The sequence below is a fragment of the Corvus kubaryi genome, unplaced genomic scaffold (genome assembly GCF_017639235.1).
Source record: "Corvus kubaryi isolate FWS band 111438036 unplaced genomic scaffold, C.kubaryi_AGA036_p1.0 37387, whole genome shotgun sequence".
NCBI classification, from domain to species: Eukaryota; Metazoa; Chordata; class Aves; order Passeriformes; family Corvidae; genus Corvus; species Corvus kubaryi.
Window position 1 is genome coordinate 5,000,306 of NW_024581129.1, and position 16,607 is coordinate 5,016,912.

General features: G+C 41.5%; 1 protein-coding gene across 1 annotated transcript in view; it reads right to left on the bottom strand.

Moving 5' to 3' along the window:
- The window catches only part of GNA12 (G protein subunit alpha 12), a 41,338-nt gene that overhangs the window by 12,391 nt on the left and 12,340 nt on the right, over positions 1-16,607 (bottom strand). The gene's annotated exons all lie outside the window — the stretch shown is intronic.

Consider the following 16,607-nt stretch of genomic DNA (forward strand, 5'->3'; position numbering starts at 1 on the left):
AAACACAAGGCCTCAGATGAGCCCACAATGCAGTATTGCTATCGGATTATTTTTTTTAAAATCGTTATTTTTTTAAACTGGCCTATCTGCAGTAAAAAGTTTGGTGAAGCCAGAGAAAATAGTACAATTTGTTTAAAAACTGACTGGTGGGGGAGAAAGGGAGGAAAGTTGAAATGTAAACATATACTCCTGCTTCCTGAAATAGTCCTCTAAAACTTTTTATATGCTAGATTATTTTGACCACAGCATTCTCAAGGGGCAAAAGCCATGAAACATAGAAATTTTTAATCTACCTATTTTGTACTATGTGAATGCCATCTTAACATTAGCTCCAAATAAGTCACCATGAAAATAACTGATTGAATTCAACATCCCTGTTCCTTCAGGCTACGCTCAGAGCACATAGGAAATTTCCACAGAGAAATGTTATAACTAATCTGGCATCACTTCCTTTGCCATTGATAGCCTCATTTTGGGCAGAGTTCGCAAGCAGTATTTATTTCATGAAAATAAATGCACAGCAATCATATGCAAATTACTTTAAAATACTCCCAGAAACTCAGTAATTGGACATGTTCTGCAAGGCCAGAATTTATCAACTTGTCACTGTAATCCTCAGTTATTCAAAGTGAGCATTGGTCAGATCATAAAGGACAGTGAAATATCTCATTGTCCAGTTCCCTAAAATACTGGCTCATTTCAAACTTTTGCTTCTGAAAAGCAGTTCCTCTAAATTCTGCTCTGCACTAAAAGACTTGAAAGGGGACCCTCTGTTCCAAATTGGCTTTTTTCCTTTCCTTGTCCCAAGGCCTTTTTGACATAATAATTATTTAGCCCTTCCTGATCATTCTGTCTCTGGCTGCTAAATTTAGAGTGCACAATTTAAGGCAGACCTGTCAGTCTTAGCTTGTTTCAGATGATGAATTAAACCACAGAGGAAGGAAACGCTGTACTTCAAGGAAGCATCTAATACAGATCTAGCAGAATTCCCATAATACAGATCTAACAGAATTCCCCTAACAGCAAAACACCCAGAGAAACAGATATTGCAAACAACTGCCACAAACTGCAGCAGAATCTGCAACAGGAGAGAACAGTGACCCGGATAAAACATCAGTGTTGGTCACCTACCCTCTGCTCAGGAGCTGTAAAATATTCAGGAGCAGGGCTGAGAAACACAGGAAATCCAGGAGATCCCAGAAAGATGGTTGGGAATCTCCCAGCTCTGAGATCTCGGATACACAAATGGGATGGACTTAAAGCACTGACACAATTTACGTAAGGAACCATTCCATAAGGGCTGCTGGAGACACATACAGACAAAAAGCAAACTTGCAAGCAAAATCTTTGCTTTCAAACACTGAGATCTCCTCTTTTCCAAGCTTCCTGGGACGTCAATCACCTTTTGACTGTAAGGGGTCTGAATGTTACCATTTCAGATGTTTCACAAAAGCAAGAGGCCCAAAGGAAGAGCAAGGTTACAAAATAACCAGGAGACCAGTCTTTGAAAATGTTGGAGATGTCAGATCAGCCAGGTTTTTGGGTACTGAAATTAGAACCAAAACCTCACCATCAAAAAGTGATCCAGCAAACGCTTTCCTTAGTGAGAGCTACTGGACACAAGCAGCAGGTTGCCACCCTGTCAGCTTAACACACATCCTTTGGAAGCAAACAGGCTCAGGCTCTGCCCCCTGCTTCTGTCCAAGGGCTACAATTCTCTTGAGGGGCAACTACAAACAAACAGCTCCCCCTCCCCAAGCCCACAGGCTCCTTCAAGAGCTTACTTCTATTGAGCCTCACTGCTAACAGGGCATGGATTTACTGCCGCCAGGAGCATGTTCTCCCCTCTCTGACAGCTGATGAATTCAGTATTATTTTCCAAGGAGGTGAGCAAGTCTGTGCTTGTTAAGAATTCCCCCAGAGGATGCTGAAGTAACCTAAATTGCCCCGAAATGCTGATGCCCACTGGACACTGCAATTCTGTTCTACAGATATTCTACATCCTGTCTGGGCATCGAAATTTATTGACACAAGACAAACATTAATTTTTCATTCAATCACCAGCTCCAATGCAGAGACCAACCACTTCTCCTTATTTAAGCTGTACAGAATTCCAGCTATCAAATCTCTCCAGTGTTATTTAACTTCCTCCTTAACAACAGACTGAGCTCCTGGCTCCCATCCAGCAACTCCAGTCCTTATCCAAGTTGCTGCTATCTGGACCATACAAACATACCAACTACAAAAAAGTACCATATGGTTCCAAACTTCTAAAAATTACCTCTCCTTTCTCCTGCCTAGTTACACACGGTAGGTACCAGATGTTGAAGTCTGAGAATATTTAAAAAATTCATTATTTGTAAGCTCAGTACAAACAGGCAATGGAAAAATTTATTTGTACACGTCAGGGTGGATTTATATAAAGTCATCTACATGATCTACATGGCCTAACTGTGCTTTGCAGCATATGAATAATAATAGGTGATAATTATTTAATTCTCCAGAAAAAGTTTAGGTTAATCTGAGCTTCCATATCAGTACTGAGATTTGTGGAATCCTGTGACTGAAATTCTAGCTTTGCAGCTAAGAAACACTCATACAGGAGCAGAGCTCTTGTGCTGAAGGGCAACTCTTAACATGTGTTAGCTTTTTCCAGCAATCAAATACAGCAATTCTTTCTCCCAAGTGCTGCAAGGAAAAAAACAAAGTTACATTTTTTTCCTGAAATTCTAGGTATTTCTACATCAACAGGATGTAGATGAGATAAATTACTTTTGGACTAGGTTAACAATTCTGTCCATTTGTCTCAAATATGCACACCAGCAGCAGTGCCTCCAGGAGGAAAGGAATTTTCTGTTAATAGACTAAGGCAGGCTCCATCCTACACTCAAAGCTTCAAGAAACAGTAACAAAAAAATCCCTGTAATTTTGATTTTACTCATACTTACTGTCCTAATCACTGCTGTTCCTGCTTCACAGATTTGCAGTGGCTGGAAGAAAAACAGGTGCAAACAGCAGAGAAAACAGCACTGGCCACAAACAAAACACAAAGTTGCACAATGCAACACAGAATTTTAGCTTTAAAAAAACATAAATCTAGAAAAATCCTTAACCAGACAGACCTGCACATCAGCCACAGTGATTCAGCATGTCCTACCCTTCACTGACCAGCACCTAGCAAGAGTCAAGCAGCGGATGCAAGGGGATATAGACCAAATTCATGAGGAAGAAGCAGTTATGTTTAAACAACAAAAATAGTTTGATGACTGCATCCAACATCAGCAGCGAGCCCGGCTCAGTCCTGGCACGACTGGACGCCAGACCTACTCCTAAGCATCCCATGGAAGGATTCCTTCCTGTTTCCCTGCCAACTGTCCAAGGGAATACATTGTCTGCAAGGGCTGCCAGAGTCCTTTCATCTCCCACACCGGAGGTTCTCTGTGGAGCCGAGCGAGCGCACACCAGGCTCAGCTTCTCATTCCAGGCACAGCCAGCTCAACACCCCAAAGGCAACTGAAACAACACTCCTGCCACAGTTAGAACAAAGTCCCGAGCTGTAGAAGGAAGGATGGATCCAAGATTCTGGCCCATCACAAGCAAATTATCCCATTTATTCTCAGTAGGCAGCTGCCACGGAAAAACGGGCATTTTCAACTAACACAGCAGAATTTAGAAGCAACTGGATGTATTTACATCCCCTGGAATGACGCACAATCCCGTTATTCCGTGACCCCAGGCCCATGCTTTGTTCCCAGCAGGTCAGAATGCAAACCTGAAAATTGCTTTGTTTACAGGAGACATCTGCAGAACCAGAACAGACAGTGACAAAAAAAAAAAAGCACCTTCTGAATTAATCTAGTCAGCAGTACTGACTATCTGATCAAGACTAAATCACAAGTTTACCAGCAAGTTTCCCTTTCAAATCTTATCAGATCAAGGGATGGGAAATAAATATCTTAGATCTTGTGGGCTGAAAAAGCAGCTAACACCAGCCATGAGAGAATGTTGAGCTTGGACTTTTCCATGGCAGGTGGCCAGCTGGAAAGCTCAGCAACTTGGATGCACTTACAAGAGGCATAACCTTGAGTATCTTGCAGAACGATGCTTCCTGCTCCACTTACACACCAAAGATTTGCTGCAGTGTCCTAATGCTCCACTTTCTGGGGAAATATCAGCTCAGACACTATATACTGAAATTTGTCTGTTGTTAAATGGTGACTATAAGGATTGAAAAGCATCACTTATCCCTCATATTTTTTAAAAATTTTGTTCTAAATAATTATTTTATCTGTATGTATACAACTGAGACATTTTTAGATGGGCAGACTAAAATGATGGTCTTGCAAAACCCAGAAAGCTGCTCAGTATCTGAAAGGAAGGTTAAATGTAACCTAAGTCTTAGCTGCACTCAGATGTGCTATTTAACAGTTTGATTCCTAAAAATCAAGCGTGTAGAGAATAGAGTGCAGAAAGAAATGAAATTCCACCTTGCTTAGATTACTCTGAAGTTGTGCCCCATGCCCATTACCTCAGCACTTGGCAGGCTCAACAACAACGAACACAAAGTTTGCAAGTCTGAGGGACTCCTCAAAGCAGCTTCACATCTGATTTTCAAGAATCATTTGCCCCAGAAACAAAAACCTCCTTTTTAATAAAAGTTTAGTATTTGTTAATTCTAAGAGACTTAAAATTGACCAGCTCCAAACTCTGAGGTGCAGCTTCTGCCACCTGTTACCCTGCCTGCCCTCCCAGTGCCTTTCCAATCAGTGGAAATTCTCATCCTGCTGTCTGCACTTAGAAGCTCCTCAGCACCTTGTGTTCCCCCACTCACACCAAGACTTGTATCTACCAAGGCTGACCTTTCACACATACCTGTAAATCCCTCAGATCAAGTTGTCCCATGTCCCATGCCAAGAACATTTACTTCATTAGTTCCCAGCTGCATTCTGGGTCTGTGAGAGGGTTTCACCCAAGCGGTGACTGCCCTCCCCAAACCTCATCTCTCCTGCTCCAGTGCCAGTGATAGCACTGTGTGTTGAGTCCAGGAGATGAATGAACCCCAAAGGACCTTTGGTGACCTGAAATAAACTTCATTTTCCATTCACAATCAAGTCAAGTTCTCTCTTATGATCATACTTATAGGCATTATCTTGCATGGCTTTTTATCTATTCACATCAAACCGTATCAGCTATTCTAAATAGTCTCTCCCTTCCTGATGCCTGTTTTGGCATGAGGAGGAGAAATTCTCCAAATCTGCACTTAAATCTTTACCCTATTGATACTGCAGTATGAAGATTTCACGCACCCTAAGGTACTTTTAATTTAATTTCAGAATTTGTTCTCTTTCAGGTCTGAAAACAAATCTAAAGATGAAATATGTGATTAGAAATTAAGTGACAGCTTCCATCCCCAAGGCCTCATCTACACATAGAAATGAATCAAGCCACAGTGGAAAATGAAGGGAGTTTAACAAACTTTTCCAAGCTGTTGGGCAGACTAGCCTATTAAAAAAAAATCCTAATTAAAGCCTCAGTCACATCCTACTGAACCGGAGAGAGGGCAGCAGTCCAGCCACGTGGATGGCTAGCTGAACTCCCTGCAACCAGGAATGCACGTGCTGGGCTGGAAGAAAGAAACCAGAAAAAAGAGGATATAGTAGGTGGTTCTTTTGTCTCCTGCCCACGTCTAACACCATTACTGATTCAGTACTGTACTTTGACCAGACTGAAACCACACGGATCAAGGTCTTGAATTCAGAGGTGGAATTAAATGGGAAAGAGTTCCATAAATAAACCAGTGCTTTTTCAGTTTGAGATTTTACTGAGTTTTCCAAAGTAGAATTAAGCGAGTATCAAGGAAAGCAAGTCAAATTAAGAGCTTTGGGGGCGGGGTGGAGAGCAGACCTTCTAAGGACAAACACCAACAGTTTGTTCAGGAGGAAAGCCAAGTGAAGCACAAGTCTGCCACAGTCTGACTGCAGGAATCCGTGTTGTATACAGAGGAGACATTTGAAAGGTGTCAATAAATTACTTCTCAGAGCAACATGTTTTCCACTTTCTCAAACAGAAAATCTTGCATGATGTTTCCAAGAAGTTTTCCTGCCCTCCCCCAAATCTGAAGTCAATAATAGAGCGAAACAGGTTTACTCCTCAGACTTGCTTTAGGTATAGCTGCAAACTCATGAGAAGGTGGGGACCATGCTGCCTTCTGCCTTTGTGACAGAAGCCTTCCCAGCAGTGCAGCTGAGAAAGAACTGAAACACAGCTAACCTTACCCTTCTCTGGGAAGGGAACTCAACAGCTCTGCTCCCTCCACTAGTGTCTGCTTATCAGCTGGTTGGTTTGTGGCACTTTGGAGCACTGAGATATTTCCTGGAACAGTATCACATTCAGATGCATCTTAAGTCATCTGATCTATGAAACCCTCCCCTGTTGCACAGCTACCACTGCATACAAACCCAGAAGCCAAAAGTCAAACACTGTTTCTTCCCTTCCTCTGCTCTCCTCCTCCTCCTCCACACTCAATACCTGTGAAACAGAGCCTGGATTTGAACAGTCCATGAACACTTCAGATACTCTGCTAACTCGGAACACTAACATTGAAAAAACTCATCTTTGAGGTACAGGCATCTTATTTTGGCATCAGGAGAGGAACCATTGCTTGGGAGAAGGATCAGTGAGATAAAGACACTGTCATCACTCCTTGACAAGCACCAGGTTAAGGCAACTCGTGCCCACTTGCAATGCCCATTGCTTGTTCCTTCCCCAGCAGCACAGTGTCACCCCCTCAGCTGTGCTCAGTCACTCCCAGGCTGCATTCTGCCTCTTCTCTAGAAGCTTCCAAAAAACCCACTTGTGCCAACATAAGCAAGAGCACAATGCAAAGCAGAACTCCCCAAACCACCATTTCCTATTGCTCACTGGATTACTCTGTCCCAGAGCTATAGCCCAAGGTAAGCTGAAGCCAAGACTGGTGTGCATTTAGTAAAACTCTTCATGTTTTAAGGCAAAACACGCTTGTTTTGAGAACAGCAGGAGCAGGGGAATAGACAGAAGAACAGCAGGTTAAAGACATTACACTCTTTTTGAGAGGTCATTGCAAAAAGGGCAGGATCTGGATAGGTAGCAAGGGTACAACATCACCACCTGAGCAGGTTATTGCTGCCTAACCATCCTACCTGCATTTTCCTTTTCATCTTGCTGTCAGGTCCCATCTTTTAAAAAACATGGGCTCATTAACCATAATTCACTGTCAGTGTGACAAGTAAAGAACAACTTCAAATATATGTTAAGTATAAAAATACAGAAGATATGCCATTAAGACTTTCTTGTAAAAACAGACCTAGTTTTTAATGTTTTGCTTATTTGTTCATCTGTTCTTGTTACTTGTTCTTGATCCTACATAGCTTACAATAAACTGGGATATTCAGGAAAGCCTGAAAGCATTCATTACCCATTATCCTATTAAAATCAGTGGCCTCATTGAAAAATCCAAGCCCTAACCTCTTACGGTTTTTTTCTCAAGGGAACCTTTTAGAAAATTTTTAAAGGCACTGAAAACAGCCTTGCTGGCTGTCCCAGTTCTAGGTGAAAAGCGCAAGGTTTGGTACCAATAAAAAGCTGAATGGGAACCAAAGGAAAGCTGAATCACTATAAAGAACATATAAATGAGGTACAAACGGCTGACTTGTAAAACTGGAACTTTCTGAAGTGCACTGTCAGCACTGCTGTTCTGAGCAGAGAGAGCCATGTCAGGGAGACAGGCTTAACAAAACCAGTCACCTCTTCTTGGACAGTGCCTGTTTTTTTCCCCCAATTTCCTGAAACCAACCACAGGGTCAGAAAGCTGCTAATACAGCACACAGCAAGTAGCAGGAGCTCTCTCTTTCCTTCACACAGCTAAGCCAGTCCTTGCTGGATCTTTAAGTAGTGCACATAGCTTTCATACAACAAAAACTTTCAACTCCCGTATCATGGTAACACAAATGTAAAAGTCTCCTTTTCAGTTGTATCTTTGAGACTGAAGGGATGAAACCAGTCTGACAAGTGGAGCCCTTCCACTAGAAACAATATTCTTTGGTTTTAGGCAGATAAACATTAACATATATGTCTCTGCATAATGAAGTATTTTTGTAGCAACTCAAATAAAAGTTGTCCTTGTGCTACCATGGCTTTAACCTATGCAGATGCTCATTACTGAATATATGAGTTCTCTCCTGCTTCCACCAAACTTCAGAAGGAACCCTTCATCAGACTCCCTTTGTCATTCACAGGGTGCACCCTTAAATGTGTCTCACTTCTCAGATTTCTGGAATACATTCTCATTACTGGAAATCTCTAAGGTGATACTAGTTGCCAATTTTAAAGTCTCCTGAATGATTGAGGTCCATTAGAAACTTTCTGAGTATGAAATTAAACAGCATAATCAAAAGCTGAAGGCTGCTCACTGGGCTGGATTTGTCTCTGCCCAGACCTTTCCTGCACACTAGAAAGGGATAAAGAGATTACTTCAGTGGTTTGTAGCTACAGTTGGGTACTGGCTCAGCCTGAACTGAAAGTTTCCTTCCTTGTTTCTCACAGCATGTGCCAGCATTTCTTGATGGGAATGCAAAGATTAATTACAGCTGTACTTGCTCTGAACAAATCCTCATATTCAATACAGTTCTGCAAGATTTAGAGTAGCACTAATTAGGGCTTAGAACAACAATTCTGCAAAGACAAACATACCGAGTATTTTTTCTAATTATTTTATGCATAATAAAATTAAAGCTTCTTTCCAGAACCAAGGTGGCATTTATTCTCAAGAGCTGGGAGCCAAAAGGACTTTTCCAGCCTAAGAACATTAGATTTAGTGTTTCAGTGCTGTTGTTGAAGGTAAGATATCAAACCATAGCCACTTCCATTCGCATACAGAGAGGCAAGGGTGAGTAAAAAATCCTTTGGGACAACCAGACAGTTCTCTAAGGGGCTCAATTACAAAGAGGTAAAGACAAAAAAAGTCTGTACTTAGTAAAATACACATAAGGAAAAAGAAACCTTTCAACCAGAAAAATGGCAATCATTAGGCAAGATGCAAACTCTTGCAATGAATTTTCACCACGGGAGCTGTAAATATGAAGTTGCTTCTCTCATTTCTCTTAACCACACCAAAAATACAGTCAAGATGTATTGGCTTCCAAGGGCCAATAGCAAACAGCTCCCACAGGAAGCCTTACATAGTACCAGACTTTTTAATCTGCCTCCAAGAACCTGCACGTTAAAGGTAGGACCACACTAAGTCTGAATTTCAGCCTTTTGGTACCCATAGAGAGCAGAGCATTAATGAAGTGCATTAATTGTACATCTTACAGACTTTAGAGGTGATTTTGCACCAAGTCTTTGATCTTCAAATAATGTAAAAATTAAAAAGTTGTAGAGTGCTCAGAATTCACTACACAGAATAGCAGGAAAGCCAGTAGCACAGCTCTCTTTATTCAGGTCCATCTCAGCTCCCATATGGTAGGCATATCAATTTCTTGTTATCCACTTATTTATTATGTATGATCTGCTCATTACTTTCCAACTTATCCTCCCAATTCCATGCAGGCTACATTTCACCCAGCTGTTGCACTTTGTCATAACCTGAGGTCAGGAGAAATTCATGGCAAGAATCCTTCTATTTTTCCACAGAGCATTTAGCACTCAATGCTTGGTTGAGGCTTCAGGTAGGCACAGTAACAAACTGCTGTTCTCCAAGAATTTTCCACTTGCACTGTTTTAAAAAAGTCATAATTCACGACCTTTCTGGTTCTTCTTATTTCTCTCCAATAGCAGACAGTATTTAAGAATGGCTAATGACTGTTTTACCCATCTTAGACAGCTTTCTGTGATGGTAAAGGTTGGTTCTGCCTCAGAGAACAGCTCCTATCACTGAGAAAAGATATTGCAAGAGCAGGTTTTCCCAGAATTCAAAATGACTCGCAGTGATTCTCTAAACGGTTGTGAATCCAGCCTAATTGAAATGCAAGTTCTTCTCACCTCTTGTTCAATGGCACTTAAAGCAAAACTGAGAGTACCAAGTGCAGCATTCCTTCCTGTGGGTGACAGCCAACATCTCCAACTGTGCCTCCTGCTCCAGCTCAGTCCTCAGGCTGAATCCCTGACTGTCAAGACACACTGGCACAGCCAAACCCCACACTGCTCCAGGAGCTCTCTGGTGGCAGCAGGCCCATTAACATATCTCATTTTAACATTTATTTTTAGAATATTGCAAATATAATAGCAGACTGAGGATTTAACTTCTGCAGATGCAAACGGATGAACTCCACAGCCTTAGCCAATATCCACAGAATTTTGTGTGAAGGTTTCCAGCTGCATGTTGCTTTGTTATCTCTCAATTTTTAATGAAACCTAAACTATAACTCACTAACTTTCACCTCCTTTAACAAAATGCCATTTCTGTTTGAGGGTTCTTACTTGAGACCTTGCTCTGAAAAAAATTTTCCTATTTGGTTATAGAGACAGGATTAGAAGCCAGGGACTCCAGCTGCTAATCCTTCCTGCTGCAGAGCAGCCACCATGCTTTGCAGTATTACACTTAAACAAGCAATTAACTTCTCCTGCTGTACAAAGATGAGTCAGACTCCATAACCCGACCATAAACTTTGGAGCTCTTGGGACTGGAAACAGAACTAGAACTAAGAATTTAAATCTGGATCTCTGGCACTTAATTGCCATGACACCGGCCTAAAACCTTGCTCAGATATTTAACTAAGAAACATCTTCTTAACTCTCCCTTCTGTACAAGTCCAGAGCAGGGCATTATTCATGCTGCATTGATAAAGTCTGCAAGTCTGTGATCTTTCGGGTTAATACAACATCTCTTGTCAGATAAGGCAAAGTTTCAGAATTCTAACATAAAACCAGATTATAAGGGACTATTATTGTATTATACATATATATATAAAATATAGCCGCCTTATCATTCCTTACATGTACTAGCTGTATTTCAGACAAGCCTATTTACCATCCACAGCTTCACAATTAGCTTTAAAAAAGAAATAAATCATAGAATATTGTTAGAAACAGATATACTTGACTTTCAGCACTAATAGTGTGCCAATACAAAAAATTAAGGCTCAGCAACAGCAATCGTGAGTTTCTGCATTGTAGCTCTACTGTCAATCCCTTGTTTTGTAAAAAATGTTGTGGGTTAGAGTGGTATGTCCCATCCAGATCTAGAAAAGAAAACAAAAAACCACGTAACTTCCCAGAAATAATTTAGTTTCACAGGAGTCCTGCAAGCTAGGAAATACCCACGCAGAGCTCAAAAGTAATTTGGCAAAGAGTTGCTGCCTAGTCCCAATTACATGCATTAAATGGTAACAAGATTTCCCAGGCTGGCCCTTTGAGCAGTGTGGTTATTGCCTTTGTATATCTCACCAGCATTGGTCAAGCCTCAGCGGATTTCACTGATGAAATATGAGAGTTTCACGGCTCTGGGAAAAAAAAAAAATCATCCTTGCAGAATAGGCAACATTCAGAGTCTCTTGTGTAAGCTCATATTCAAACAGTAGTTTGCAAAGAGAAGAGCTCATTTTTGTGTTACAGCCAATTGTATAAGATGGGCTTGATTTGACACTCGGTATTTCCTCAAGTGCATCAGCAAGTGTTTTACAGCGATGCCAGGCACAAGTACTCCTGCATTTCAGGGCTGTGCCATATGTGCTGAAAGAGCAAATTGCCCAGAAACATGCTTTTAGGGCTGCCTCTACTCTGCCATTGCATCTTGAAGAGAAATAAACAGTTGGAAAGTCCATACTTCAGGATTCAGGAAATCTCTGCTACAGTGCACTGAAGAACTCTCACAAAATACAGCCCATTGCTGTAGATTTCGTTGCATATGTCACTTCAAAAATCACCTACTTCTCACATTAAGTCAGTTCTCTGCTGCCCCATCTCTCAATTCACTTGGCTTCAGTCAAATGCAGCCACAAAATCTCCCAGTGCCTCAGGGCCAATGTACAGCGCAACTCCTGATTACATCACTGCTGTACCGAGCATTTCTGTACAAAAATAAAGACATTTAAGCCACAGTTTGCCTACTCTGAATCACGAATTAGTGTGAGTAACTGGTGCCTCCCCTCCACACTGCTCAGAGCACACAGCTGGCTGCCTGTGAGGCTTTGAAGCCATCAGCTCCTTGCATGGGGAGAATGCAGCAACAAAGCTCTCCTACCCCAAGGAGCAAGCTGTTCCCTCTGCAGTGTTCCAGCACACTGCCTGTCCTGGCAGGCAGAATTTAACCAATTCCAGGGTCTGCTTAAAGGAAAAACAACAAACTCCACATCTAATTCTCAGGGGAGTGACCCACGTCCTATTACAAATACCCCCAATTCCCCCTTACCTCAAACACACACAGAATGGTGAATGAATATAAAAGAATGGGTCTTTAAAACATTTTCCAGAGTCTTCCCACATCCAAGGCTTCAGAGGCTCTCAGTATTTGAAGTATTAATGGAAGCGTTCCATACAATTCCCTGTGCACACATCTAAAAATAGCTATGGACACAGTAGTAAGGTTTTTGTCTATATTTGCAAGAGTCTTACTTCCCTCTCAGGAACCACAACTTCCCATTAATGCTGACATTTATTTTTTCTTTTTAAAAAAGCTATTAAAACACCAGAAAGTCTTTTAACAGTGCAGTGAATGTCAATAATAATATTAATAGCAACAATTTCAATTGATATTCTGGTGACGGATCATGAACATATTCTCTATATCAACAATGTCAATTTTGCTCTAAGAACTGATGAAGCCACATGATGGCCTTGGCAGATCTGCTCATCACTATGCATCTGTTCTGCCCGTGACAAAAATATAATTTTTTTTCCCCTTACAAGCCCTATTTATCCCATCTTTACCCACAATGACATCAAGCACACCAAGCTGCAAGAAGTCAAAAGAGTATCTAACCTTGTGTCAATACTTTTTGCTCTGGACACATTAAAGAAGTGAATGGCTTCTCACATTCTCACACTAGAGACCTGAGAGGATGGAAAAAACCAAAAAAAAAATCCCAAACCACAAAATGGAACAGAAACCACATGACCAAAGCAATTCCTATCTTGGCCTTGGTCTCCACCATTTACAGCATAAAAGGAAATGTCATTTATGGGTGAAAAAGAGCCTGCAGATACACACACCCAAACTCCCAAGTACACCCAAGTACTTGTCATTAGGCTCAAACTGAAGAAGCTTCCACCCTCGCAGCTAAATCCTGCTGGAAATCCCATGGCCCTTTCTCGAGAAACCATTCCCAGTGGGATTTGTCTCCCCCTGCTGCTAATGGGGGATTTCCAGCCCCTTGCCCAAACTACCACAGGCACCCTCCTAAGAACAATCGTTACAGGACATTTGGAGACTCGTGACCAATGTATTCCCTTCTAACACACAGACAGAAAATGGGGTGGGGGAATAATGAGGGCAGGCGAGAAGGGAGAAAAATCCCATTCTGATTACAAAGGAATTCCTATTCCAGTAGTTAAAAAACGAGGACAGACGTGACAATGGAAGCAAACATACAATGAAGCTTTTGTCCCCAAACTACTTGGCTCCCATACAAGGAAAAGAGGAACTTGGGTTGGTGGGGACTGGCTGGGGCAGGGGAAGAGCGAGAGGCTGATGTTTGTGAAAAGAAAGCAAAATTGGTTAGTCTGCTTTAAGAAAGGCTGGGAAGACAAAAGCAAAAAAAAAAAAGCAGCCTGCTATTGTAGAATCCACCCACTCACTTCTGAAACGCTCTAAGACCCAGACAGGGATTTACAACCAGCACTTGTAGGCACTGAGTATAAAGCAGAAAACACTCAAATGCCTAGAGGCAGCTTCTCTGGTGCCAGAGAAGCAGCTTTGAGATTGCACAGGGTTATGGTCAGAGCTGTTTTCTTTCAACAAGTTTGTTACTGCTGAATCAGCCACTGAGCTGGGCATTGCAGACCATAGGAAGGCACCTGTACACTGCAAGTTTCAGCTCTAGTCAACAAACCAACGTGTTTTACTTTTTAACAGTCACACAACTTCCTGGAGGAACAGAGCATTCAAGAGCAGACCAATAATCCTACAGCTTTGAAGCCCAAGTAACAACAATGACTAAAAAGAAGCTGGTGTTCAGTTGATGCCAAGACCAGGGTGAAGAAAATGCCAGTGCTGAATGGGGTTGTTTTTTCAAACAGTGTCAAGGCACATTCAGAAAGATCACAGTAATGTAAAGCTGCAAAATTTTGGTGATGGTTTAAGAACTATTTTAAAGATAATAAATTCAGTTTAAACCCAGCATATTCCATTTAATAGCTCGCTTATACTAGGGAAGAAAGAGAGTGCTGATGCAGAGGTTTTCTTTAGCCTGAGTTAAAATCAGTTCAGAAAAGATTTATTTTCTCAGAGTCCACTATATCTGGCTTCTATTTATTTACACAAGTCTATATCCAGCAAGGGTTTAAACTAAATGAAGGTATGGGTTTATACATATCATATGCAATTACAAATTAGGCATCTCCTTAAACCACCTCTTTCTTTAAAATGTTATGTAGTTTTAAACTTTTTTTGAAAAGGAATAGTACAGTTGCTTATTCCCATATACTCAGGCAATCAGACATCTACTGAACTGAGAAGGAAGCAATGGAAACTTGTTCAAGTTACTACAGTGTTAATAATTTGTTTAATCCAAGCAGCATTTGTATCCTTGAGACCAATGTACTACATTTAAAAACCTTTTATGCAGCCAAGTGCTTTTTGCTAGTTACAACTGAGGCAGTTTCTAATCCCCTGGTGATGCAGCCTGCACAATAAAATAACAGCACCCAGATTTTCACGTTGTCAGTGCCACAGGTGCAGGACTGGGATGGAGTCACAGTGTTTTCGTGACACTCATGGTTGCACTACTGACAGGGTAAGCAGCTCCAGCTGCTCCAGCAACACTACACAGGTTCCATCAATGGCATCCAAAAGGATGCACCACGGAACTGTAGCACAATGTTGAAGATGACAGCATATCAAATGATCACTTGCATGCCTCTCTGCTTTGTTTCTCTGGGGCTTTTTTATTTTTTTGGTATTTCCTGTTTAATCCTCTAAGCCAGGGAATGCAGAGGTAGGCCTACTACTTTTGGAACACTATTTATTCAACAAATGGGACTTTTCCCCCCCTCCCCAGTTTGATACTACTTTATTGCTAACCAGCACAGGAATGAACCTCCCACATGATCCCCATCTGAATCTCCCTCGACAAACAAAATCCATGCTTGACCACAGCATTTCCCAGGGATAAAAAACAAACAATCTTAACAGGCTGCTGATGCCACTATTGCTTACTATACTGGATTCTCTTAGCAGTTGTTTCATGGTAAATTCAAGTTCCCCGTGGCACAAACCATCTCTATATTTCACATTTGAACAGTGCTTAGAACAGCAAAGCCTGTGTCTACAGACGCTAGGAATAATGGAACAATTAATCCATCCTCTCTCCCCCTGCACATCCTTCCCCCGCCCCCAGTGCTGTAACATGGAAATTGTTTCATTTTTAGCCTAAGGAAGTGAGGTTTATTCAATCATCCTGTGACAGTTTTACTTCACCATTTCATTTATTCTTCACCTATTTGGCAGTCTCATGATACTTCAGAGACAGATTTCAAAGATATGCAACAACAAGACTCAAACAGGCATCTTATTAGTGGAGACAGACAAGTACCCAAGGGCTGCAACATGAGTTTAACTACAGCATCAGACACTAGAGAACCCACACAGAGAAGCAGCATCAGGGAATAATCAGAATTTCACTATCCAATTTCTCTAGTTCTCATTTTCCTTCAGCTGTATCTACTTCCCTTGTGAGAGAGTCTAAGGGAGACTATACAAAGCCACGTTTCTATCCTTTAACCCCTCTAATTAAACAATGATAACAGTAATTGTGCTACCAGGTTGTTTGGATCAGTATCCTGTTCCACAAAACAGGGAAGAAAAAGAGAAGAAAAAAAAAATCCTCTCCATCTTGTACATATGAAGAAAAAGGAGTGGATTATGAACAGCTGTCAGAAACATATCCCATACCAGAAGTGCAGCTATTTTGGCACAAGAGCATGAAGACCCAACAAGAAAGCAGGGAAGAGAGCACATTTTTACTCTGTCATCTTTCAGTTGCTTATCCAAGTTTCACTTGCAGACGTCAGGATGAAAAGAAACAGCCAGGGAGCAGCAGCCGGAATGGGTGTTGCATTCACTTCAAAAGAGCTGCATGCAGGAAGAGTTCGCCAGTATCAATACAGTGCAGGCTGGCAGGACTGGAAAGTTACAAATTAAGTGTGCCTTCATCAGTGACCTACTATGAACAGATCTACTGAGCTGCTAAAATATTTTTAGTTCAACCAATTCCTGCCTTTTTTGGTTTCTCTTGCTCTTCCAGTTTATCCAGTCATGCACTTTTCCACTCCCTCTTACTGCCATGTAGTTTTTCAAGTTTGGATCCAATTACCACTTGTTTCTGCTGCTGAAGTGCTCAGATTTACAGCACTCCTACAAACAGCTAACAGGGTGGCTCCATCTTGCACGTAGCAAGATGTCTTTCAGCTGAGGC